The following is a 27,927-nucleotide window of genomic DNA, read 5'->3' on the forward strand; positions in this document are numbered from 1 at the left end:
CTCCCTCCCACCACAAACGCTGTTTGTGAAAGTGTGTGTATGAAACCGACATCCCTATTTGGAGGGCCCTACCAAATTTACAGTCCATTCTGGTAAGTTTCACGGTCACGGCATTTTAAAAACATGTGAAATTTGACACTGTAGGGAGTTGTGGGTGCGCTGGGGGGGAGGGGCTTGTGGTACTGCCGCCATTACGTCTGCACTGCGGCTGGCCGCAGCACTGCCTTTAGAGCTGGGTGGCTGAAGAGCGGCAGCTACTCGCCAGGCACCCAGGTCTGAAGGCAGCACCACTCCCAGCTGCAGCGCAGAAGTCAGGATGGCAGTACCATATCATGCTACCATGACTTCTGCACTGTGGCTGGCGGTGGCGCTTCCTTCAGACCTGGGCTCCCAGTCCCAGCCATCAATTGTGGAGCTTCCTACAACCGGGAGAGGTTCCCAGAGGTGGCTCTGTCCTGGTCCCAGGAGCAATCTATCTTGGGGAAAAGGAAGTCCCATCCCTCCCCAGCCCAGCCCAGCCGCTAGATCCCAGTGCACAGTAGGAGCCCTCGGCTGAGATGCCACCAACCCTGTCCTCCCCCGCCTCCAAGTACAGCGCTTGGGGGTTAAAAAGGCCTTGGGTTGGCTGTCTGTGCTCGTGGGGGGTTGGCCACAGAGCCCTGGGCCGTTGCCCATGGCACCCACCCCATAAGGCCAGCCCTGTCCCCCACAAAAGTAATTACCCCCCCCATACCATGCCACCCTCACTTCTGCCGTGACACTGCCTTCAGAGCTGGACTCCCTCTCTCCAGCCATCCAGCTCTGAAGGCAGCACAGAAGTAAGGGTGACAATACCACAACCCTCCCCCCTACACATACACACACCCCCAATAGCCAGATTTCACGGTCCGTGATGTGTTTTTCATGGCTGTGAATTTGGTAGAGCCCTACCTATTTGTATTACTGTAGCACCGAGAGGCCAAAGGAATGCCGCTGAGCTAGAGACTGTTGAAACAAGGAGCAAGAAAAGCCCTCCCTGACCCAGAGAGGATTTTTTAGAAACAACAAGTAGATGAAACAGAAACATCGGATGAGGTACCAGGAAGGCGGACACCTTCTACATAAACCAACTAAGTCATTTCTCCATCTGCCTAGCCACAGAGTGGCTTAGGCTACTGGGAGAGACATGAGAACAGATAATATAGAGCAAGTCTTGATACAGAGGACTGTTCACTAAATGAACTTCAAAAGCTATGGTGGGGACCGATTAGAAAGGATGGTGCGAAGCTGTGGTCCAGCTAATGCAATTCTACTCAGAAAAGTGAATGAAAATAGTATTGTGATGTTCTAAGCTTCCATATAAAAATGTTCAGCTTACAAATTGCCATCCCCGCAAACTTGAGATCTTATAGACAAGCCATGTAGAAAACAGATCTGTTGATTATTACCATGTAAAAATGAATCACTTTCCAGTTTGTGTCTGTATAAGTCAGCAGCTTGCCAGCTTGAATGTGTGCAACAACCACATTACGAAATAAAGGTAATACACAAGTTCAATATGCATCACACCAAAGAGTCCTTCACACCAGCTATGCTTGTCCAATTCATACTGACAGTGTTACCCTCAAGGTAGCTTTGCTATGATGGATTGCAGCTGATCCTAACTCAAAAACTGACCTAATATCAAGAAGGCTGCTGTCTATAACAACCAATTCATTCCAAAACCCATCTGATAACTAAAAAGAATCAACCACTAGCCACTACGAAAGAAGAATATTTAGTATTTAGACTCCCTCTCCTGGAGAGACTATTGCAAGTATCAGAGGGGTAGCCGTGTTAGTCTGGATCTGTAAAAGCAGCAAAGAGTCCTGTGGCACCTTATAGACTAACAGACATTTTGGAGCATGAGCTTTCATGGGATAATACCCACGCATGCATCCGACGAAGTGGGTATTCACCCATGAAAGCTCATGCTCCAAAATGTCTGTTAGTCTATAAGGTGCCACAGGACTCTGCTGCTTTTATTTATTGCAAGCTACTCTCATAGTATCGGAATATAAATGAAATTCCCTAGTCAGTGATTATGACAGAGCCAGACCTCTGCTTACAACCTCCAGGAATGTTAGAGGAGGCGAGGAACTGTTCATGTTCCCTCCAAAAGTGGGAGAATTTTGGACACTTAATAAAGACAGCTTAACTTATTTTAAACTGGCTGAAAAGATGGGATACTCAGAACGGGAGGGAGGGAGGAAATGCTGTAGAAAATGAAAGTGAGCACATCCAACACACTTTCAGGATTTTAAGGAACCCCTGAGAAGTGAAATACTTTTACTGTTACTTCGACAGGTTCAGGTATTAGGTTCTTACTGACAGGTCCTTAGACAGTGAAACCATCCTGGTTAGAGTGTCAGACGTGAAGGACTGGCCTCAAAGAGCTATGAAGCTGCCTCACTTGTGGTAAAGTGATTCATTCCACTCTCTGGTTACTCAGATCTTCAGGAAAAGTCCTCTGCTTAATGAAGTTTAAGACTTTTCTGCACAATCACTATGCAGTAACTTGGAAAAGATTATCTTGAACTAGCTGCAGATGTAGGCTAAGCAAAGCCACCATGAAACGTCCTCAATCCAAGATCCCAGTAGTTTCTATGTCAGGAGAGTAAGCAGCTGAATTTCTAACCAAGTACCTTGCTGCATACTGAAGTTAGATCTGTATGGTAACATGCATTTGCCAGAGTCAAAATGTCACTTGTGCCCACCTCTTTTCACATCCTTATGTGTAAAATCAAAGTCTTATGTAATGCTGGCGAAAAAGGGGGATGCTTACTTAACCTTCAATTTCTCAAAAAACTACTGAGAATGAACGTAACAGGAAGTTAGGAGTGCTATTACCAACCAAGTGACTGACAGATACAGCTAAGGGCATTTCTTTTTAAATGTATAGCACAATATAGAAGATACCAACTCAGGCACTGTATCTCTTACTGAAAACCCTCGCATCAGTATTTCCTGAGTTTTCATTTTTAACTTTACATTACAGTTATGTTTTCATATTTGATTTACAGCTGTCACTGACAAATGGAGTAATTGGTTACAACTACAAGCACCATTCTACTTGATAGCAAGTGCTTGTGGCTTTCCAGGACCACTGTAAAAACATTTTAAAAAAAACTTGTGCTTTTAAAATGACCTTGAAGGCAGAGTTAAAAAAACTTCCGTGCATTCTATCCAAAGCAGAACTTGAACATGTGTTCCAAACAGAACTGGTGATAAAGTGGTGATATGTTTAAAAAAAAGTACCTTCAAAGTTGTCAAAATTGAGGTTTCAAGCAGCTCTAATTCCAGATTTGGCATCATACATACAGTATAAACACTTCATAATCAAAAGTTCAGTTAAAACAAGGAATTATTTTTTTTGAGCCAGCTGCTTGAAGGTTTTGGTTCTCTTCAGAACTCCTCTCCCCCAGCTCTCAAAGGAAATTACTTGCTTAAGATCTCATAAGAACTTTCCCAGATCAACCAAATAGGTAAGTTTCAGAGAGATTCAGTATCTATTGAGCAAGACTGAGTTTACCGCCTGCATAAAACAGAGACTTAAGTTCCAGCAGACAGTAATGCTTTTGAAGCATTATGGCTAGTATTTACAGATATTTCACTTCCCTAAAAGAGAAAAAAGTCAAGAGTTACAAGTGTTTACAGTGACATGTTTATGAAGTATAGCAATCTCGCTCTGAACTTTAGCAGTCCACAATCTTGTGATAAACCTACACAGGCTACGGAAATCAGGAAGTCATCTCTCACCTAACGCACACCATTCAGCTGCGGAGAAAGCAGTACAGCCCTGTATGTGACCTATAGTGTATATTGCTGACTAAAGCACAAGATCACAGACAGCTGGCTGGGTTTACTCAAATTGGTGCCACTTCTGCACAGTAGGATGCTTCTTTTCCTCTGCAGCTGCTCAAACCCAACAGACATTCTGTTTTAGAGATGGAGAAAAGCAGAGAGCCAGAACTAGGTGCCTCTTAAGCCAACCAACTACTGATTTGGTCCCTTTGCATTTTGAGTGTTTGATCTTCAAAATAAAAGGGTCACAAATCTGCATCCTTGTTGAAGTGAGACAGACTAAAAAACTACTCTCAGGCTGAAGTGGTCCCTCTGCATCAGGGTTCAGGCAGATGGGAGCAGCAGTGTGCAGGAGATCTGTTCACTGTGCCAATGTCATACTTATTCAGTTTGCTGTCCGTTGGCATGGGACTTTCCATGCACTCTATGTGACTCGCATATTTAAAAAAAAAAGACTTAAGAAAAGCTTATTCATTTGGGATTTTTTTATTTTCAACTGTAGGTGCACATTTAAGCATAAAATAGCTGTTCCTCATATCTGATAGTTTTATTTATATGTGCAGTGGCAAGCAAACAGATTCATTTTGCCATTTAAAAAAACCTAATCATATAGAGACCAACAGCACCTCCTGTGTTTTGGTAAGCACTTACTCATGCCAAGTGACAAGGAGTCTCATTGCTTTCAGTAGGACCACTCACCTAAGGTAGTGCGTCTTCATCTTAAATAAGGGCTGTACAGCAAGCCACTAGAAACTCAGTCCCCAAGGAATTTCAAATTGCACTGCGACCTTTCAGTTACGCAACTTCCATCTGTGAGCAATACATGTATAACTTTACAAGTGAACTAAATACTTATACAACATAACCAGGGGGAGTTCCTGCATTAGAGAGGGAAAGGGTCATTGTGGGTAGAGAAGAAATCTGACTCCTCCCCTGTTCATCTTCCTTAAAAACAGAAACAGAACACCCATCCCACACCACAGAACTGAGCAGAAAACCATTCTAAAGCAATACATCTACCTTATTTTTAAGAGGCCCCCCGCATCTCCAGGCAGGTTGGGCACTATGAAAGTTAGACCATAGCCCAGAGAACAAAACATCTGCCAACTAAAACCTGGGAGAAAATTCATCTAACTTAAAAATGGAAAGCCCTAATGGCGAGGTGATCAGCAGAAAGACGTTGCACTGCACACAGAAGTGTGTCACTGAATTTAGAGAATCCAAGAGATGACTCTTAAGATTTGGCCTCTTAGGAAATAGTTCCTACCTCTACAACAACTACGATGAAACCAAAGGGCAGAGACAGCAGAGACTCTCAATCTGTCTTTACTGGGAGGGAAATACACACAGATGTTCAACACCCATGGCCTCCGTTAGTCAAGGGCTGTATCAGCAGAAGCAACGGCTGTAACTGAGGCTGTAACTCAGCCAGACACTGAGTATCAAGTGATCTTGCATAGCAGCGCAGTGATGTCAGAGGGCTGAACTTAGATATACCAGAATCTGTTTTACTACAACATGTGGGAAAGCCAATATTTGTTGTGACCTTCATGGAGGCCAATTAGGATTCTACTATAACGAAGGCTGAAACAAAGCAGAGTAATTCTACCAGTGCAGTGAAACAGCATCCAATATATCCATTTAAGATTCAAGCAGACTTCTTTAAATCACTTCCCATCTTGAGGGCTCATTTTAATGAATTACATTTTCACCACATTTTGTGGAACTAGTATTTATGACAGCCCATCTCAAGCACAAGCAGCTGAGATGTACTTTATAGAAGGGGTGGGCATGGCGGAACACACCACTGGGGCTTGATTCTGTAGCCACACGGACAGAAGTGGGCCCTTGCTAAGTATTTAGCCTCAGAAAGATGAGGAACCTTAAAACTTATGACTCTGAGGGGAGAATCCCGACATAAGGTTATTCATGTTTGCACAAAAAGAGCCAATTTGTTTATGTTTTGAAATTGTTACTTTAGGTTTCTTTGAGCCCACCCTATCCCCAGGTCAACTACTATCTTCTTTCTTCTTCTTCTTCACTTCCTGTGGAGCATAAGGCGCCAAACACTCTCCTCCATTCATTTTGTTCTTGAGCGAGACAGCAGATTTCATCCCACTTCATTCCCATACCTTTCATTTCCTCTTCAATGGTCCTTCGCCACGTCCCCAATGGTCTACCTTTCCTCCTTCTTCCTTGTGGTGTCCATCGTAGGGCAATACGAGGGTGTCTGTCAGCATCCATTCTCAACACATGCCCCAGCCACCTCCATCTTCGTTGTTTGGCCTCATCCACTATATTGTTGATGCCCGTTAATCGGCTCACTTCAACATTGGTGATATGCTGCGGCCAATGTATGTTAAGAATTTGCCTAAGACACCTTCCTTAGTCAGCTACTATCACTTGACTAAAAAGGACCATTTTAATTTAATGTCACCAAGGTATTTTTGATATTTCACTCAAAGCTTAAAAGTGTGTGTGTGGGGGGGAAGGGGGGAATCATTTGAGAAATTGATTTAGTAGAGTCTGAGATTGCATTTTTTAAAAGCAATCACACAGCTATCTACTGAATAACAACCCATGAAAAGCCTATGCACATCAACCAAGTCAGCAGTTTAATCAAAAAAGGGGAGAATAAAGAATAGACAGTACTTCCTACTTCCTAAACATTAAGACGACAGTGCAGTTTTTGCCCATGTCAGTAAGCAGCTGCAAATAAAGAACCAGTAACTTGGTTTATGGTACATAAACAAGCGAAGAGTGGAGGGCTGGGGCTGGTGGTATAATAATATTCAGCCTTGCGGTAACGTGCATTTGCAAGGGATCCACTATTCTACCTTGAGTGTTTTTGAGGGTTTTTCTCCTTTTAAATCATGCAAGTACCGATTCCGTAGTTATGAAGAGAAATCCCTAACTGAACCAGTTTTACCATGGCAAAGTTGTCTTGAAAATGATGGATTATAAAGGAAACCTATTTAAGTACTACAAACACGGCTATAGGAGACTCACAAGCCCTCCACTAACCAATGGGGCAGGTTTCCCCAGTGAGATGCCATCCACAGAGAAGTTTAGTAGTCAATGGCACAGGTGACAAAGGATGCATGTTGTCCATTCTTAAAATTCTCCCATTTAAACCACAAGCAATAAAGCTGAAGGTAGAATAAAGCATCGTGAACAGACAACAGAAAGCCATTTTCCTTTTTTCTTCTAGGGACAGAACTTAAGTTTTTCTATAGAAATAATGGGACTCTAGGGAAGACCTCTACAAACTTAAACGTTAAATGATTCTTTGGCTGCTTTTGGCAAGAACTGCTTTCCCTGCTGGGGGTGACAGCTATATTGCTCTTGTAGATGTGGTGCACCTTTTAATTATTTTATTGAAAAGCTGCTCAAATTCAAAATACTGGGGGGGGGGGGGAGGGAAGGAGTGGAGGTGGTTCATTTAAAAAAAAATTAAATCCCACATACCTGAAAGTGAGGAAGTGGAGTAAAAAAAGCTGTAAGAAAAATTAACTCATTGTTTAGCAACATCCAGATTTTGTGTGTCTAGTTCAGGCCCAGCTAAATAAATCAACAGGATGGTAACCGAAAACAAAATCTACCATTACACTCAACTGCACATTTATAGGATGCTCAGCTTTTTACACCATCTAAGGCAGCGTTTCTCAAATGCAGCCACCAGGGGCTTTTCTGGTGTCCACAGCCTCCTGGGCTGCTTTTTTTTGGGGGAGGGGGGGTAGCCCCTCCCTGTTGCTCCTGGATGCACCACCTTGGTGTTGATTGCTGGGGCTGCTCACAATGGTTGGGCCCTACTCCCTCTATAGAGACACCTGGGGCACAATGCTGGAGGACCAGGCAGCCGGTGAGATCCCCACATTCCCAGGGGCGGTGGGGTTCAGGAGGTGGGCTTCAGCCCCGGGTGGCAGGGCAGCAGGCTCTGGCCACAGAGCTTTGGGCTCCAGCACCCCACTGCCTTCCCCCCCCACCCCATTGCCCTTGCCTCCCCCCATCCAGGGCTTAATTTGTTCCCAGGCTTGACAGGACTGAATAAATCTACTGTGAAAAGCGCTACTTGAATGCTTGTTAATATCCCTTTTCACAACAGACTTACTAGTTAGCAATAAATAAAATTACAACAACATTTGGATATGTATATTTGTTTTTCCTAAAGCTAGCTAGCTAAATATTTTAGGAAGAAGTGTGAGAGCGGCCACCAGCAAGAGTTGATGGCAGCACACGGAGGCCACCAAAAAATTTGTCCTGAGAACCCCTGATCTAAGGCATTTGCTGAATTACTGAGTGCTTGAAAGCAATCACTAACCAACTCACTTCACTTGACCAGGGTTTATTTCTTCACCAAAACCTTCCTGGGAAATGGGGGTGGGGGGAAAGACCATTTCAATTTATTACCATCTCATTACCCGAAGTGTTTATAGCTTACAAAAAAAGTAAAGATAGTATGCTTTTCAGGGTATTCATCTAAATACATTAGCCTCTAAAGGAGCCTTCATGCCACCTTTCTAAAACCTAGAAAATCTTTTCTTGAATCAAGGTATGTACTTATGCTTGTTCTGTGCAGGCCAGTGTATCAGACAGACAGCACCTACCTTAACATTGTGACTATTTGGTTTTCTAGAGTCTCCACCTGCCATTGTAAGATTGTCCCTATTATACATTTGCTAGAGTTTTGTCCTGTCAAGTTTTAAATGTGCAAATCTACAGGGCACTGATTCCCTTGGGAGTTTATCCAATACATCTTACCTGAAGTTTTTTTTCCCTCTGATATTCAGCCTGAAGTTTCCCTCAAGTCATACTAAATTCCAATTATCCTCTTTTAACTAAGCTGAATGCCACCTTTTCCTTGGTTATTTATGTGCAAGTTTAAGTCACTGGATGGGCTCCTACAATTATATTTTAGAAACTCCATCAATAGTGTTTGCACCCTTCAAAATATTTGCAAGGTACTGCCCTCCCTTAGACCTCTACCTGCACTGATTCAGCCACTGATCAGCCCTTGGCATTTTTAAGCCACTGCATTCATGCAGACCTGTTCTAAGAGTTTCTAACCACCACTCATTTAAACCAGCACCTGTTGCTGCCACAAGTAGTAATACATGAGGGGAGACTAAGAAAATGACACTGTAGCCGAGGCCAAAATCACTTGGGCATGCTATACATATTTTACTATTCAACTCTTTTTGAAAGTTAATCTCACCAGCCCTCTTTTTATTGCTCATCTCTAAACTCCCTCCAATTTGTCAGGTTTTCCAGAAATGCAGTGCCCAGAACTTAACTCATTATGTCAACGAAGCCACAACACAACTGACCAGACAAATCCTACTTGTAAACCACTAACACTGAACAGGCCTTCCCCACCCCCAGCCATATTGCACGGCAAACTGATGTCAACCATCTCCCAAGAGAGATTTGCAGGTTTCTTCCCATAGAATCTGTTTCATAATGTCTCCTGCCAGGTGTTACACTCCGCAGATGTAAATTTCTATTTTTTGCCTCTGATCTCATACCTATATTGGGATACATCTGACCCAATTTCTTCAGAGCAAGAGTACTTCAATGGGACCGTTAAGAAATCCCTGTAAGCTGCTACAGCAGATAAAAATGAGTGGTTGTGTGGTTATATACATGTATACACACACGTTACTTCACCTCCCTAATGAACTGCTTGATATAGAAGTCTGTCTTAATTTTTCTTCTAAGACATGTCCACAGACCTTTATGCAAGGGTTGGATCCCATCCTTGTAGTCTTTTGAGACAACTAGAACCATCAACCGGTGGCTGATCATTGGCATAGATGTTCTAAAGCTAAAATTATTAACATAGCTACCAGGCGAACGTTGGATCAGGGAGCTGCTGTACACAGTTCTGTTACTGAACATGTTTCAACCCAAGAAGTGGCAGTTGCTTGGAAGAAATACACCTACAGGTCTTCCAAGGCATTTTATTCCCCACAATCAGAATATGTCATTTCTGACCCAGGTAAACATCATGTCTCCATGAACTCTCTGCCCCCCCAATATCTGAAAAAAACCACACACCCTTTTATAGTGAAGCAACTCCAAAAAACCTATGCATCTAGAACCACCTTGTTTAATACCCAGACAAAAATCATCATCAATTTAAAAACCTTACTTCTAACTTGAAGTAAAAAGATTAGACCGTTTCTGTTGTAAAAAGACAGACTGAAAAAATGAGAATATTCAAACTAACGAAACAAAACTAAAAAATAATCACAATAGAACACAATCAGCAAGAACGGAACCTAAAAAGCCCTTAAAAAAATAAATGTGCATAAAAATTGCATCAATTTGGGGAGTTGTTATATGGGTCTCTCTTAATCTTAGTTTTAGAAATATAGCTAATTTTTTTAAATACAGAGTATGAAAAAGCAGGACATCGAAGTCTGAAAAGCTGGAGTTTTTAGTTATAAAGAGAAGCAGCAAGTCTCAAATCAGTTAGAAATCTGCTGGTTTTCCTCTAGCTTTGTAAGTTGTCTTTTCTAATAAAAAAACTCCTTGAAGACCTGCCAGCCAGTCCTTGACTGAAGGCAGATATTCTGATCTCCAGTGAATATTAATGCATCTTTTTGCCATCAGTCATGCAATGTTTATTTTACACTGAAAGTTTTACTTTTAATAAATATCAAGAAAAGCCAAGAGATTTGGAGCCTCTGCTATTTTCCAGATAAAATACTGTGAGAAGGACAAGCCAAGAGCATATGAAGGCAAGCTACTACATATAGTTTTGCATTTCTCTCAATACAGGGTTAAAACTTTTAAAATAAGTGTCCAACTCTGAAAGTCTTCACAGTTAAGGATTCAACATTGACCTTGACTCTGTCCCCTCAGCTTTGCTTATGGTACATGTATTGGTGGAAGAGTCACACTAATTGCAAAAAGAAAGACATTTACACAAAAACAGGACAGATATAGCAATAGGACTTTTTTTTTGGCTGTAAGATTCTCTTGCTTATACTCATCCTTTGATCTAGGTCATCCATCAGGCGATCTCAGGCATGTCTTGTGCTAGGTATTAGGGAATTGTGGCCTGTATCTTCAAGGTGCACTTGGTAAAAACTTGACTGCTGGCTTCTGTGTGAAACAGTGTGCTCTCTGACCAGTATTCAGAGTGTGAATGGGTAACGTTAGGTGGGACAGATGGATGATATCTGCCGTGCAAGCCAAGGACTCTCCAGTTTTGTGCACTAGTCAAAGGGCTTTTCATTGGAAAGGAGAGTGACTCACAGCTCAAGTGACATAGTATTTGTGGAGCAAAGGGGAAAAGTGAACAGTTGGGTGTGAAATTCCAGTGTTTACAAGTTGGATCTCACAAGAGGTTTACCAAAAAAGAGGGGGGGTGTTCTCATTTCCTGACTCATATTTTATTTTATAAAGCTTAATGCCCTCATGCAGCTATCACCGGTGCCTATGGAGAGGTGAGTGGTCATATGCTGCTGCTAGCTCTCATTGTTTTCACCTAGGACAAGTGAAAAGTTTTCTGTGGAAACTGCTTTGATGGACAGTGCTTAAAATAATTCAAATGCCACACAGTTTGCTGCTCCCTGTCAAGGAGTTGGTCTTGTTTATATGCACTATCCATGCAGCACCACAGAAACTCATTATTATAATCTTAGCTATGTTGAAGTTAATACTGTACTGGCTCCCATGCACTCTAGAGAAGTTTAAACTTCTGGAGTGGATTAATCCCTTGCTGGGATTGAAGTGAGCTAAAACTGAGAATATTCTGTCCTAGTCTAGTTCCTTATGGACCCTGAACACATAGTGCAACAAATCAAATGCAGTTCATTCCACTTTGGAAGTCTGGCTAAAGCACATCTGACTTCACATATCCAAATCAAAAACTGTCAAGTGTGCATGCCACACTAAGACACTACTCTCCAACCTTAGTTACTACCCCCTTCCTTTCCCACACAGACAGTAAGTCCTCCTATGCTTTCCCAGTCATCTCACCCAGCCTTCAACAAGCCCCCCCGAGTTTCCTCAGAAAATAAAATGGAAGTCATTTGCTACCCCAACAAAGTCTTTTTAATTTAATAATGCTCCTTTTAACAAGCTCAACTGTCTGCTGCTAATTATTCATACAGTTGTTGGAGCCAGCAAACATATCCTGATGTCTGTTATAATCACTCAAGTACATTTAAAGTAGTGGGTTCAGACACTCAAACTTCGTTTTTAACCCCATATGTTGGTTTTCACCTCAGATATTCTGTTTCTAGCCTTCATCACTTTTGTTATGGCGCTGAAACTAACATTAGCAAGTTATGTCCACTAAATGCATAACTATTCGGGATTTGAGCAAAGTTAGGCAATGTAACCCCACAGCCAAATTAAATTAGGTTCTTGCTGACACTTAAGACAGTTCTGTTAGTGTACAAGGAGGAATAAAATCTAGCTCACTCAGCCACGTTAGCTATTCAGTACAAACAGTGAAAAACAGAAAAGCATTTACTAAAGTCAGATACATACACAGAATACACAAAAGAAGTAGATACACTGAATGAAGCTATGCCATTTTTACATTTCAGATTAGAGCCAAACCCAGAGCAAAATGTGCATCTCCTGTGAGAAAATAAAAGGACATAAGAACAACCGTACTCGATCAGACCAAAGGTCCATCCAGCCCAGTATCCTGTCTACCGACAGTGGCCAATGCCAGGTGCCCCAGAGGAGTGAACCTAACAGGTAATGACCAAGTGATCTCTCTCCTGCCATCCATCACCACCCTCTGACAGAGGCAAGGAACATCATTCCTTACCCATCCTGGCTAACAGCCATTAATGGACTACTATAGAGAGGCAAAAGTGTAATTATGGGAGTGGATTTCAAGATCATTACAACACAAGATGAATTTTCATCTTACATCCCAAAAGCTCTGTAGTTTAAGAATATCCCAAAGTGGTGAAGATTAGAAATGTAGAGTAGTCCAGATTAAATCATCAAGACCAGTAGTGGTTGACAGCATACAAGGACTGAGGTTAACAGAGACCAACATTAAGTTTAAATATTTCTATAATTTGAGATTTTAAGACATCTGACAGGCCGATTTTAATTTAATGTGAAACTTAATGAGGCCCAGGACCCAAATTGTATATTTAAATCAGGTTCTTCCCCCCCTCCCTTTCATAAATAATATGGGTAGAGTTATGTGCACAGCAGCAACTTTTTCATCCTTAAGACATCCCACATGATCTGGAGAACCATCTGGGATGTAGCATTAAAGACTTGTTCTGCATTTTACAAATTTAACAGAAAAGGAAAACCAGATAGTAATCGGATAACTTGCAACATTTTTACAAATACAAATTTAAGGCACTCCAAAAAACCCAAGATGTTTTGGTTGAACACAGCTGGACATGGACACAAAATCAGAAACCCTTTGCACTAAATTCTTTCCTACAGAACAAGGTTTGTCAGCTGTTTAATACAGCTACACCAATAGCAAACTTTTTAGGATCCTATACAGCTAAAAGCTATTTCATTAGACTTCTAGCAAATATCTCTGCTTGAAAACGTACTCACCTTTGCGGACATGGGCTATTACTAATGAAATCCCCATTATTACATCTCAGGGGTAAACATCTGAAAGATGTACAAGTCAATAAGATTGCTAACCAACCCTAGGTAGACTGTATTGAAATAGAAACCTCATCTATTACAACTGCATTCCCGTGGAGCTTAATCAGACAGCATGACTATCTTGACAGACCAGCAATAGCCTATGCAAATCTGATCTTTGATTACTTCTCTTTAAAAAAATAAGCTGCAGAGTTAATACTTACACAGAAGGATGAGCTATGATCACTAGCTACATGCTGCAATAGAATATCTTGGCCCAAGATACTAGCAATGAGAACTCCTCAGACTAATGTGTCAGATATAAGAGTAATTTGTCCAAATGACAGGGACTTTTGACGTGTAAGTCAGGGGTGGGAGAAGAGGGGCTTACAAGGGAGAGAACAATACTGGCAGTTTCCAGGGATTCCAGCATTGCCAGAAGCAGGTTGACAATCTTTAGACTGGAGCCTCTTCCACACAGTCTCCATAAGTTACTGAGGCCATTCTGACAATACATTTAAATGTATTTCTTTCGCTTAAACCCTGAACTCTGCACGAGTTAGTATTTCCCCAAAGACTCAACATATTTTCCAGTGGTACTACGGAGGAATGCTAGAAGGAAAACAAACTGGCTTTTCTCCAGCACATTATACTCTGAAATTTCCCTTATTTTATTTGGTATCTTAAAAAAAAAAAAAGACAGCAAAAAAATACGAACTAAAGAAACCATTTCCGGTGTAAGAAATACTGTAGTTATGAAATCACAGTCACAGTACAAGATTTTATATAGGTGGTTATCTTTTGGGTTGTAATGTTTCATGAAGAGCTCTGGAAATCTAAAATGCCCTTTTTCTCATCTTCAAGTATTCTACCCACAGCAGGCCCAGAAGTAGTAATACAGGATATTGGCCATCATAAGCCTAAGCACTTATCCACATAAACATTTAGTTCCTGGCAAGCTGGGGTGTAAAGCTCCCCCTCCCCCCCCCCCCCCCCATCAGCCTGCTGTGCACCAAGCATCCCTGTGGACCTGCTGCTGTGCACTAACCGTTCCAAAGTGTGCTAGTTAGTGCACAGTGGCAGGACCACAGTGACTGTGTGTGTGGCAGGCTTATGTGGGGGAGCTTTACACAAACTAAATACAATACATCTGATCACTCTTTCAGGGGGAGGTGCGAAGTATGAGAATAACGAGTCGTGGTGATAAACTGCACAGCAGCATTTCAAAATATAAAGTTAACCCTTGGATAAAAATCAAACTGACATCTAGAAGAGTAGGAACTCGATTAAAACCACTAGGGCATGCAAAAAGTGTTACCGTCTTAAGACACCCTGTACAACAGCTTTGCGTCCAGGTACAGTACCAATTTATGCACTTGTTTCTGTATAAAAGAATGTAACCTTTCTGTACTGATGGAACAGCCACAGGCCACTGGGTGATTCTGCCACACATTCTCAGAGGTAACTTATTGGTGGCAATTCCAATTCACAGGTCTACTTTTGCCAAGTCTTTGCTGCTGCATAATATACTCACAAGCACCCTAGTTCTGTTTTTTAATTCCTTGCCTTTGATTTAAACAAACATCTTCTTAATCCTCCCCCAAGCCCAAACTCCACCACCACTTGAGTGAATCAAGACTATAGGAGAGATGTCTGAATTGATTAAATAAAAAACAATGCTAGTTATGAAAGGAGTAACTTCGTACTTACCCAGAACTCTCATTTCCAGACAACTCCCCCACAAGAGTGGAGAAAAATGCCCAGAATCATAAGATGGGAAAAAAGAGAAACTAAAATATTTCCAGAACTGTCATCTCAGTAGGTCTCCAACTCAAAGCCTTACAATCCAGTCAGGCATGCTGATTAGGAAACAGGTAGAGACTTCCAAAGCCTGCCAACAAATATACAGCATGAGGAATCTCACTTTTGGCTCATAAGGTAACCAAGATTCAGGACACTAACATTGTGTGAAAAAGGTTGAAACAGCTTAAGGCAGCAACCTCCAGTCATTGAATTTAGAAGCTTCATGTGAACACATCTTGGAGGCTGCTTTACTTTTGCTGAAGCAAGCCTACAGATTCTTCAGAAAGCCAAGTCCTTTTATAGTGATCTTTGAGCCATTCTGCTATTTGTTTATGGAGACTCCGTGATGGGTTCCCATATGGCTATAGCCTATGGAGGGCTAGAAGATTACCAGTGCTGCTGTTATTCAGTACTCTAGTAATACCTGGTAGCCCCTACATGGGAACCCCTCTCATCCTCAGAGAGACAAGAAATTCAGCTCTCTGTATTGAAAGTCCAAACTAAAGCCGAGGGGGTGAAGAGGTCACCTCTATATTCTATTGGGAAAAAAAAGTAAAAAAAATAGACCGTAAGAGACTCATGCTTCCAGGAGGATGGATGTTTGGGCTGAGCCCTTGTGGTTTTCCTAAGCTGGTTAGAGCTTTTGAAGAGAAAATCTCTGATTCAAACAAAACAACCACACTCGTTTTCTTTCCAGCCCCAAGTCATACATGGTTCCAACCTACCACAAGCGTTTCTGGAGCCCTAGTAACTAGGCACCATCAACAACTGGACAACAGATAATTGCACAGCCTGTCAGACATTTTGACTCCTGGACTTCAATAAAAGACTAGAAAGTTGCTAGGCAGGACAATCTTCAAGACATTTTGTGTAGGGATCACCTCTTCCCTACGAAAGACAAGAGGGAAGGAAAAACGGCAAGAGAGGACTGTCTCACTCACCCTTTTAGCAGAAAGTATAGCCACTAGAGAAGCTCTCAATAGACAGAGAGGAAGAGCAAGCGCAAGTTGGAACAATTTAGGACGACGGAGGAAACTAAGAGTCTATCTGGAGACCGCAAACAAGACACCGTCCAGAAGAATCACAAGAAGTGCATATGGCGGATGGGTGGGAAAGAGGGAAACAAGAGTGTGACCAATAACCCAGGGCTCTACACAAAACCGACAATAGAAGGTTGAACAAAACTAGCAGCCGACCACAACTGTTTTGCTGTCCTTAAGAAGAAAGGTGAGACGAAACATTTGCGTATGCCCCTTTTATGACACCAGGAATAAAATGACAAACAAGTGTCAAGTTTTTTTTACTAGATAAAAATAGTACCTCTAAAATACCGGCTTCTCAAACCACTAGTTTAGGGCTTGTGTTTCTAGGTCAGAATGCAGAAGGGATCTCTGACTGAAGTTTTGTACATGAGCAGAGAACAAGATTGTCCCAAATGCATTATGTCTGCAAAACAAGCCCACCCAGTCACTTCTTGAGCAATAAGAATTGCCTGAATTATGTTTACTCTGTCATTCTTCAAGTTTAGAAGAACTGAAAGAAACATAGGTTCTCTGTAGCTAACAGTGTAAAGGTGCTCATATGACTCCCTATCATTTGGGAATGTGTGTTGACTTCAGCGCAGCTCTTCTATTACTGTGCACCACCATTGTCAGGCTAGATATCTGAATGCACTGAGGGCACAACGACCCTGGCTGAAGAAAGCTGACATTTCAAGCTGTGAATACTTTCTACACTTATGCCAGGTAGCTGGCTCATAGATGCTGAAGATGTTCTGCAAAGGGTAAGGGAAAACTGAGTTGCTTCTTGACCAGGTGTCAATATATCTTGTTTGTTGAAACGGGCAGTGATTTAGGAGGTTTGCACACTGCTATTTTGCAAGGAAATGATGGAAGCACTATGCCTCCCCTGTGTTTCAGAAGGTTGATGGAATTCAGTTTGAGAATACTTTTTCCAAAGTCATCTTTGGGTTTCTTACAAATAAAGCAAATTGGATTCTCTTGGGAATGTGTGTGATGAGCAGCAATGGAGTCCAAAAGGAAAAAAAAAGAAGTTACGCAGATTCTCCTGCACAGTATTCTCATGTCAATGTTTCTCTAGCTGTGGGACTGGATCCCCCAGACAGATCATGCAGTTGGAATTACAATGTGAAGTTCTATTTTTTCCACACTAAAGGAAAACATACAGCTAATTACATGCAGAAAGCAGCTTCCAGAAGAACTGCAACGGGGCATTTCAGAGGATGCAATTATTTCCTGCTAAAATATAGCAAAATAACTATGGCATCTCAGATGCAAACAGAGATTCAAGTCAGCACTTATCTAAACAACCACGATCTCTTTTGTTCCGAGACAAGCATGTGTTATAGTTGCAAAGAGGATACACAAGAAGGAACATTTTTTGTCAAGCTAACTCTTGAACCAAATGGGTACGTGAACATAGGGGTGGCTCCAACATGCTTGACATACTAGTTTCTAACCATTTCCCCCAATAAGTATGCTGCATTTTATATATTAACATTTACAACTACAGTGGTTTCCATTTTATTCCCCTTACCACAGATTTGTGATGTTTATTTTTTCTCCAGTTTAATTGCTGCAATTATTGTTACAAGAAAAATCACAATCAATAGTAATACATTAGCTCTGCTTTGACATCTCAAGAAGCATCAAATGAGACACAAAACCAAGAACAAGCAATTATTCAGATTGGGGAAGAATAAATATGCGCTGCTCTGTAGAAAGGAGAATCTTCCCTATAGTAAAACAGTCTTAGCTGTCTGAAACAGTTTGCTGAATCTGCTCCAGTGTTTTGAAATGTGTTAAATACGAGATCCAATGAGGCCATGAGTATTTAATAAAATGTTCAAAAACATAGGGGGCTCCTAATAGGGCTTCTCAAACCTTTATCCTATGTTGAGCTGAAATATTGGCCATATGTAAAAGCAGCAAAGAATCCTGTGGCACCTTATAGACTAACAGACAGATGTTCTGCAAAGGGTAAGCCATATGCTTATTCTACTCAAACTGTATTAGAATGCTATTTATTTTTATTAATTTGCATTATCATAGCACCTAAGAGCCCTAGTCAAGGACCTAAACATTTTCATGGGTGGGAATCAGATTCAGAAGAGGAAGAGAGAAATCTACAAAAATACACAGCCAAACTCATGTGAGACCACAGATCAAATATTGAAAATTCAGTATTTTTGTGCCATTCATGCCAGGGTTAGACACAGAATGCATTGGCAGCTAGTGTCAAATTTTTCCTTCTTCCAGCACTGTACAAGTACAAGCCCCAAACAATGTATTAGAGATAAGCCCTTAAATTTAGTGCTGATTTCAACTCTTGGCTCCATATCACTTAATGTGATTATGAACAATAAATCTATTTTAAAATAAAAAGTGGAATGCAAACCTCTTTAGGTTATGTAGTAGTAGAGACTAGTGTCTACTATGGTTAAAATTTCTCCATGTACATAACAGGAAAAAATGGTTACCCTACAGTAACTTCGGATCTTTTGTGAGTGTTGTCCACATGCATGTTATTTCTGGCAACTTGCATACAGTGATCCCAAGCCCTGGAGGTCTGTGGTTGGAGTCTATTGAAAACTGCTGTAAGCCAATTCTGTCAGAGCTGGCATTTAATCTGGAGCCCTCTACAAAGGACTAGCACTGGGTGAATGTGAGAAACTCCAGGTAGCTACTATGTAAATCTCCAAAAGTGAAGTGTCCCTTAGCAAAACTGCAGAGGCTGATTATGCTCTGCTGGGACAGATACTGATCTGCATAGGTGGGTCCAAGCGATCTATCAGATAGCAAGTTCTAACGCTGTCTGAAACCCATTTTGTGTGTGGCTATAGGCTGACATTTTACTCCATTTGGCAAAAGCCAGAAATATAGTCTAGCAGAATTCCTGAATGGTCTCAGTCTGGTAAGAGCCCTGACACATTCAAGGTATGGAATTTATCTTCCCCTTCATTAGTATGAGGCTTAGGAAAGATGACTGGCAAGCTGAATGCTTGATTCAAGTAGCATTCAGCAATAGCTTTAAACAAGAAGTTCTAAGTAAATCCATTTATTCATGTCTGCATAATCAGTCATTTTAGCAAAATTTTCAGAAACCTTCATGATCCATCACTAACTTGGAGCGCTCAACAGCTGACCTTCTCTGCTGTACACTAGCCATCCATTTCTTGGTTGGTTGTCCCCTGCTCCAATGACCCTCTACCATTCCTTCTGTAACTTTCTCAAGGTTATTTCCATCTCTATGCTGAATGTGACCAAAGTACATTAAATCTGCATCTGTTGATTTCTGACACCAGGATCTGCTTCTCTCCAATAATATTTCTAACAGGCATTCATTTTTTCCCCTGTACAGGAGCTATGCAAGAGTCTTCACCGGCACCATATTGCAAAAGTTTCAGTTGTCTTCCTGTCAGCAGCATTAACTTCCCATGATTCTCATGCATAAATTGCTATGGAAAAAAAGTTAGGTTTTTCACCAATTGCACCTTTTCACACTTCAAGACGCCACAATTTTTACAGTGCTGGAGGTCATGCGTCCCATGAGCCTGACACACATCCTGACTGATGTCTTTGGCCAGGTTTGCAGTTGTACCTCACCATTCTGAGTGTCTTAGACCCTGTACAGTGGTAGCTGTGCCTTTACTGCTGTATAGGCCAATACTCTTCCCCTTCTCCCCATTAATTTATGCTTGAAGTAGGGCAAGCGTGGATTTCTCTTTGTTGATTCTGACCTCCAGAGTGTCAAACATTGAGCTATGGGAAAATATAGATCTCTTGTTTCCTCAGATAAACTGCCACCGCCACTAGCCACTTGAATATCCCCAGAGCCACGGAGAGTCTCAAGGGAAGCACTTTGGACTGATGAGGAGACTTTGCCACCAGGAAATATTTCCTGTGGGAGAGGTGAACTGCGATGCGCAAATAGGCATCTTGTAAGTAGGAGAACCATGAACCCATCTTGAGGCTCCAAGGTAGGAATTCCCGATGATAGAGTCACCATACTTGAAACAGCTATATTTGTTGAGTTGAAGATTCAGAATGCAATGCCAATCCGCTTTCTTCTTTGGTATTAGGAAATGAGTAGAATCCCCAGCTCTGAGCTCCACAGCTCTGAGCTACAGAAGGGAGTCCACTTCCTTTCTCAGCACTCTTGAGAGGAGTCCATACCCTGCTCCACATCAAGGAGAGACTGGAACTAGATGGAGTACCCTTTATCCAGTATCTCCAGGACCCACTTTTCAGAGGTTAAAAGGGTACAAGCCTCCTGATAAGATGGTTCCAAAACTGGGGTGTGTGGTGGGAAGAAGAGAATGCAGAACCTTGCCATGCCCAAGAAATTGAGGGCAACATCTAAGGACACGTGCCACTATCTGCCTTTCTACCACTGAGTTTCTCCCTAGGCTCCTATGGAAGACTCAATGAACTGACACTCAGTCCCAGTTCAAGAAGTCATATTTAGCCTGGCAATTCTACTTTAGTAGTTCAATATGCACATTTGTAAACTGGCTGTGGAATGTCGTCTTTCATCCCAAGAGGTCAAGCTTTTTCAGGCCTTTGTCCCATGGTGTTAGCTCAGGCAGTCCCTGTTGCTTAGGCCTCTTGTGGATCAGTCACCCCGATACACACATTGGAGGACTGTAAAAATGCTAAAACCTCTTGGATGAGCGATTATCTGTCTGATGTGGGTGCGACTTAGGCTGGGGATTGCCATAGAACCAGCTAGGGAATCTAACAAACCTTCATTTATTGGTACTGACAATCCACCAGGGTCAGAGCAGTTTTACCTCTTCAGGAGTTTGTTCCATTTCCAGCAGAGTGCACAGGAGAATTTCTAGGGTATCCACCATCTGCCATAAGAGTTCCTCAAAGACATAGTAATCAGGCTGGCTCGGAACAGCCGGGTAGTCGCTTCATCTGGCAAAGATGAAGTCACCATAGAAATAGGTTGGTTCTCAGCTTCCTGCACATTATCTTGGTCAACATCTTAGTTTTGGAGGTGTGAAGGCTAAACTAATTGACCTTCCTGGGATTTATGAAGGGAAGGAGACCTAGGTCTTGAGATACAGCCCTTCTGTTGGTATGTATTCCACATGGGGCCCAAAACAACCAAAACTGTACTGGATAGGGATAAAGTGCTGCAGGCCACAGGAAGTATCACAGGGCATTGCTATCAAGTGACCTGATATTCTTATAGGGGTGTGCCCTAAACTACCTAGCCAAGTAGGTCAGTTTGTAGGATAATGAATGTGGCAAACATGTGGGAGGAATCTCCTCAGATACAGGAAGAGAGAAAAAAAAGTCTCTTCCTCAGGTGGAGCCATTCTTTCAGGCGTTCTAGACAGTCCCAGAATATCTTGGATCAATAGTGAGGTATAAGATGTGAATGGTTCTGGAGTGAACAGATTCTTAATGGAGACCAGAACAGCAACTGGCTGGTTTACCACCATTCAATCCTCTGTACTATGAACCTCATGGATGCTGAGGAGCGTCAGTTCTGAAGTTATTTCTTCCACAACAGGAAGCATGATTGGTACCACAGAGGATGGTGTGTGGGGCTCTGATGTCAGTACTGGAAGTCTATGTACCAGTTCTTTCTTTGCTGAATGCCGGGGCAGAGAGCTGTGACACTCATGGCAAGCACTTCAGTGCCAAGTGGGCCAGTACAGGGTTTTACAGTGCTGAGTGGCTTGAAGGCAGCATAGCAGCATGGGTGAGGAGAAAAGCTTCTTTGAACAGCATTGAGGTTTTTCTGCAGTGTAGAAAAATCAGTGGGATCTGTTTTGGGCCTAAAACTGCCTCCTAGCTTTGATCTCCTCTGTACCAGTGAGCCATTTATGTTGCTAGTCACCCTAAGATCAGGGAGCCTTCCTTCCCCTTTCCCCACAGGAGTGGGCTGAAGAGGGGAGGACGTCCCTCTACTGACTCTGAACTCACTGAGTGAGTCCCATAGCACATGGTGAATTACCAGCACACCAGAGCACTCACTGAAATGGTCTACTCCGGTTGGTGGTTTTCTCCCATCCAGGAACCAAAGAGGCCCTCACAGGTGTCTAAGAGAAAGAGGTTCAGGCACTCAGAGCATGTGTGTGGTATGTGCGCTTACAAAGGCTAAGAGGAGGTATTTTGAGTGTGTCATTGATGAGAATAACTGCCTTGCAGAATGGACAGGATTTGTATCCTGGAGACTCCAACAATTCCACGTAACAGTGGTCAAGTGGCAGGACACTTCCAAGACTTTCAGGGTGCTTCCTACTTTTTTGGGGGGGGGGGCGGGCAAAGGGCTTAAAAAGGTGAAATCTAACTGGACAATGTAACTAGAACCCCAAATACAACCAACATGCAAGGCCACAACCATATAGTGCGGTTGGTGGTAAAAAGGAAACGAAATACAGTTGCAGACTCCCTGCTCTTTATACCCTTAGCTACAGGGCATCAGAGGGTATGCAGAGCACTGGCACAGCTCCAATGGACAGTGCTATTCAAAGAGATTCCTATCTCATGCCCACAAAGTAGGACACTTGGACAATCACTAAACACAGATACGTAACATGCCAATACAGATATTTGCTATTGCCTGATACTTTGCACACAAGATCTCCACTTAAGAATTTGAGGTTTCTTTTTTAAAGGAACTATTATAGCAACACAATTCTAACAAGATGCACAGAGCAGAAATAGGTCATTTATAAAGCGTCCAACAGACAAGTGCTCTTTCAGCAATGGAGTTTGTAAAATGCTAGCTGCTGTAGCTCTGTGGCCTTTCGTTTTACTAAAGTTCCAGTTAAACAGCACCCAGTAAAGCAGAGTAACAACTATGAAGTCTACATGGAGACATTATGGTGAATATATGTGGATGTATGATTTAGCAGTAAGGAGCAAGAAAAAAACATCCTAAAAGATACTGCATAAGCATTATGCAGTATTTTAAGCTTATATTTTCCCCCACTTGCACTCCTTTTTGCTTGCTCCCCCGAAATGCACAGGCCCTGCTAAATTCAAACAAGGATCAGAGAGCAATTTTAGCATCCTTTTCCCTACCCCCCAAGGGACAATAAAAATCCACAAACAGATTGAGTTGAGATGGAGGATGTTAGTGAAGAGTAAGCTAGAAAGTGAATTTAAAGCACATTAGTTCTCCACACTAATTCCCTACGTGGGCATTCTTAACTGTGCACTAGAAGTGCCTGTGTGGTTTTGCTCAGCATACTTTAAAGTCAGAGTGTCCACACATAGCATTAATGAGGGATAGCAAACGCGCTTTAAAATTTACACACTGGCTTATTCCACACTACCTTCCTCGTGTAGACAAGCTCTAAGTCTAGCCTCACCCCACTGTACCTTGCATTGGTATTGTAAGCGTTTCCAAACTGTGGGCTCATCTGGGCTCTGTGACCCACACAACACGATTTGATGCTGACCAGTTGGTTTGGGACATACACAGGGCCTAATCTCAGTCAGTCATGAGAGCTTGTAGTAAAGTTTAAGCCCGTGTGCCTCGAGAACCTGCCTATTTTTAAGTCACTGGAATTTCAGGGCAAAATTTGAGACTTCAGCCATATAACACTATAAATTCAGTGTTTAACTTTGGCAGAGTTTAGCACTAGGTGAGCCCAAACCATTAATGGCTTTTCACCCTAATCAATGCATTTCTCGTAACAAATAACTTGCTCAATATTTTAACTGTATCTATGGTGGGAATACACACACAGCTCACAGAATACATATGAAGCTAGCATATAGCATAGCTGAAAAAAGCAGGGGTGGATGGGAAACAGGTGGAGGTAGTTACTAGCCAAGAAGAGGAGTACAACAGGACTGCAATAAATACTGTATCCCAAATGGAAGGCCGTTTGAAAACAAAATGTATTTTCATTTTAGGTCCAAATGGCTTATGTGTAAAAAGTGTGGTTTTCACCAGTAAACCTACCGAGACCAAGATTATGTACTGTAAACTCAGGTTTAAAATGATTAATCTTACCTACCCTTTCAGTGTTTGTTCTCTTCTTAAATAAGGGACTTTACACAGCCCCTGCCTTTCACTACTTGGGTACATCTGGTATATGGCTACTGCCAATTCTCTCATGACATGCCAAGCAAAAATCATTAGCGCAGCAGTGAGGGACCGTTCAAGTAAGTCCCTACTTATTTGAAAGGAGTCCATCCCACCACTCAGCCCAGACTGCCTAGTTTACAGAGGAGTGACATTCCCATGCCTATGCAGTAACAGTAGTTTATAAATCAGGGTTCCCTGGATTCTGCAATTCTATGGCTGCAAAATTTAAAACACTGTTTCTAGTCCATATACCAGTGGAGATCAGTGTTCCCTCTAATTTTTTATGTCTATGTGTGACACATCACCTTCATATTGGTGTACATAACAAGATTCATGAGGTGGAGCTGAGGGGTTCAAAGTGTGGGAGGGGGCTCAGGACTTGTGCGAGGGTGCAGGCTGCCCCGGGGCTGCAGTAGGGAGAGAGAATTGCCCCCAGCAGCTCGGGGACATGGCAGCGTCATCTCTCCCTGCCACAGCCCTAAGCCCCTGTGCAGGTCTTAATAGGCAGCTACACAGCCACCCAGCTTAGAGGGAACTTAGGTGGAGATAGCACTGAACTCAAGTGAGCATGCAGCAATCCATCCAGTTTGAGTCTCTGCACAGAGCCTAAAGTAACTAAGATGTTAACAGCCCCATTCATCTTTCAGTGCTCCATGGACTCAGCCATTCTGTAGCTGTAGAATTTGGCATTTTTCCAATATATCACAAAACTCAGTGTTTCTGACATGGAGTTTGTTAGCATCCAGCTGGAGCAAAATGACATTTACTATTTTCTTGCCCAGACCTTACTGCTGCCACATCTTGTCACAGACACAGACTTTAAGGTCAGAAGGGACCATCATGATAATCTAGTCGGACCACCTGCACATTGCAGGCCACAGAACTTCACCCAACCACTCCTGTAATAGACCCATAACCTCTCTGGCGAGTTACTGAAGTCCTCAAACCATGACTTAAAGACTTCAAGTTACAGAGAATCCACCATTTACACTAGTTTAAACCTGCAAGTGACCCATGCCCATGCTGCTGAGGAAGGCAAACCCCACCACCCCACACACACACACAGTATCTGCCAATGTGACACAGGACAAATTTTTCCTGACCCCAAATACAGGTATCAGTTAGACCCTGAGTATGTCAGACCAACCAGCCGGACACCTGAGAAATAATTCTCTGTAGTAACTCAGAGCCCTCCCCATCTAGTGTCATCACCCACTACTGGAGAAGGTTACTGCTAGCAGTCACAGATTGCCTACAGTGGCATGTAGGCAGTCTCATTATACTATCTCCTCCATAAACTTATTGAGTTCAGTCTTAGCCACTTAAAGTTTTTTGCCCCCACTGATTCCCCTTCCAGAACTTCATTCCTCTGATGATTAGAAACCTTGGCCTAATTTCAAGCCTCAATTGGTTGATGGCCAGTTTATATCCTCAGGGATTCCCAGTAACAAGGAGTTAACTGACTTTCAATGCACATTCCCTGAACTTCCCCAGGGAGCTAGGCAGCAGGAGGTCAAGGATCTGAATGTTAGACTCCAGCCTGCAGCCAGGGAGGAATAAGGGAGCTAGAATAGCCTGGTCAACTAGGCTGACAGGAGAAAAGCAGCAGCGGCGGCCCAAAGTGACGAGCTATTGGCAATTAATATTTTGAACCCAAGTCTTAGTGGCACATATGTGGGGAGGAAGGAAGGGAATGCAGGATTTCTCACAGCGCTAGAATAAGTTAACGTTGCCATGGAATTGGGTCCATGATGCAGATTAGTCATACAGATCAGGGGTTTATTATAGCCAGTCAGTACTAGGCTGGAGGAAGGCAAGCCCAGCTGCAGTAGGGATGCTCTAGGCAGATGCACAGGTACAGTGTGATGCTGGGAGAATCCTCTTTTCCTCAACAGCTCCTGGCTGGCTGCCAAGAACCACCAGTTCCCCACTCCAGCAGCAGCTGTAGCACGGCTACTGTTGGGTAAAATGCCTGCAGAGATCCATGCCATTGGAACAGCGCAGTCAGGAAGGAGAGCATGCAATCAGTGCAAATGGCACCTGGCCAGCTCTCAGCAAAGGTGTGTGGATTTCTTTTCCTTACGTTCATGCTCATGGGCTACAGGTGCCCTCTAGGCCTCAGCCTGACATCCCCATTTCCTGCTGCAGTCATAGCTAGGTGTGTGTGTCCCTAAAGCTAACTTTCAGAATAAAACTGGTCTCTCTAAACGGGATCTCTGCTTTTCTACTCTACAATGCTCTTTCTACTCAATGAGCTCTTGATTATTAGAGCTGGTAAAAAAAATGAAAAAAAAGAAGGTTTGCCAAAAATTTGAATTTGGGTCAAAAAGAGTCTTGATTTGCAAAATTTCTACCAGCTTTCCTGATCACATTAGAGAAGCCTCCCCTATCAAATCAGAAAGTCAGCAAATGGAGGTTGGGACCTTACAGAAAGTTCTCTTTAAAAACCACAGAACATCCAAGACATCTTAAGAGCCCCATCTGTAAATGTACTAGAAATATGTAACCAGGAAAAAATGATTTAGCTGGCAATCACTTTAAAAAGCTGGGTATGGAATACTCAAAAACCTTTATGCAAACAAACAGGCAACTCATTGAGAACTGGAAAGTTAGTTTTATAAGGAACTTCATCTAAAAACGTCAACTCTAGCTAAAGCTTTGCTACAGCCATTGACTATTCAATGCAGTTTAAATACTTCTAATTTTGCATGCATTTTGACAGCTGGCAAAGAGAATGGGATGAGATCAAACAAACTTTGCAATACAGATCTTTGTTTTGTTATTTAAATATACATATACACATCATCCAACACTCTGCTTAGAACAGGGGTTCTCAAACTGAGGGGTCATGACCCCTCAGGGAGTCACATGATTACCTGGGGGGGTCATGAGCTCTCAGCTCCATGGAGCTGACATCCCTGGGTCCCCGTTACATTAAATTAACCCCCTCCCCCATTTTTAATTTGTAAGGGGGGCACACTCAGAGGCTTGCTGGGTGAAAGGGTCCATCAATACAAAAAGGTTTGAAAACCACTGGCTTAAAAATACTCAGAAAGTTAAAGCTATACCCCTGGTTATTAATGTCTTCATCCTGGAGACATGTGTGACCTGTGCAACAGAACTGTTCAACCTATGCTAAACAAAAAGCTAAATGAAAGAAATGCTCCATTCAGCCTTCAGTGCACATTATTTGCAACATCTCTCAGCCAGGACAGACAGATAGCATGCATCAAGGAAGCTGTGTTAAAAATATTGCGATGCAAAGTTTTATTTTCCACCCAAGAGACTGTAGCGAGTATGACTGAACAAGGATTCCATCCACCCTTTTCCCCCACTGAAAAATAAGCAGCTTCAGATTTATTTAATTTATCTCATTGGGCGGTGGGGAAGGAGAACTAAGTTGTGCGGTTCCATCTGCTGGGCTTAGTGCAAACCAAGTTCAAACTGAGTTAATCAAAAATACCCGACAAGTAAATGATGTACAGTTATCTATTCTTTTCATATCTCAATATCCTTTCCAAAAGCCTTTAATGTCTAGCTCAGAAAGCATTCAAAAGCCCCGTTAGCATTTATATTGCTCATCTACCAATTGGATGAAATGCAAATAAAAAGCATTTAAAATTCTTC

At 42.4% G+C, this 27,927-nt stretch overlaps 1 protein-coding gene across 18 annotated transcripts in view; it reads right to left on the minus strand.

Moving 5' to 3' along the window:
• Positions 1–27,927, minus strand: part of ELAVL2 (ELAV like RNA binding protein 2) — a 146,035-nt gene that overhangs the window by 42,562 nt on the left and 75,546 nt on the right. The window lies entirely within an intron of this gene.

The sequence above is a fragment of the Mauremys mutica genome, chromosome 6, assembly GCF_020497125.1.
Source record: "Mauremys mutica isolate MM-2020 ecotype Southern chromosome 6, ASM2049712v1, whole genome shotgun sequence".
Taxonomy (NCBI): Eukaryota; Metazoa; Chordata; order Testudines; family Geoemydidae; genus Mauremys; species Mauremys mutica.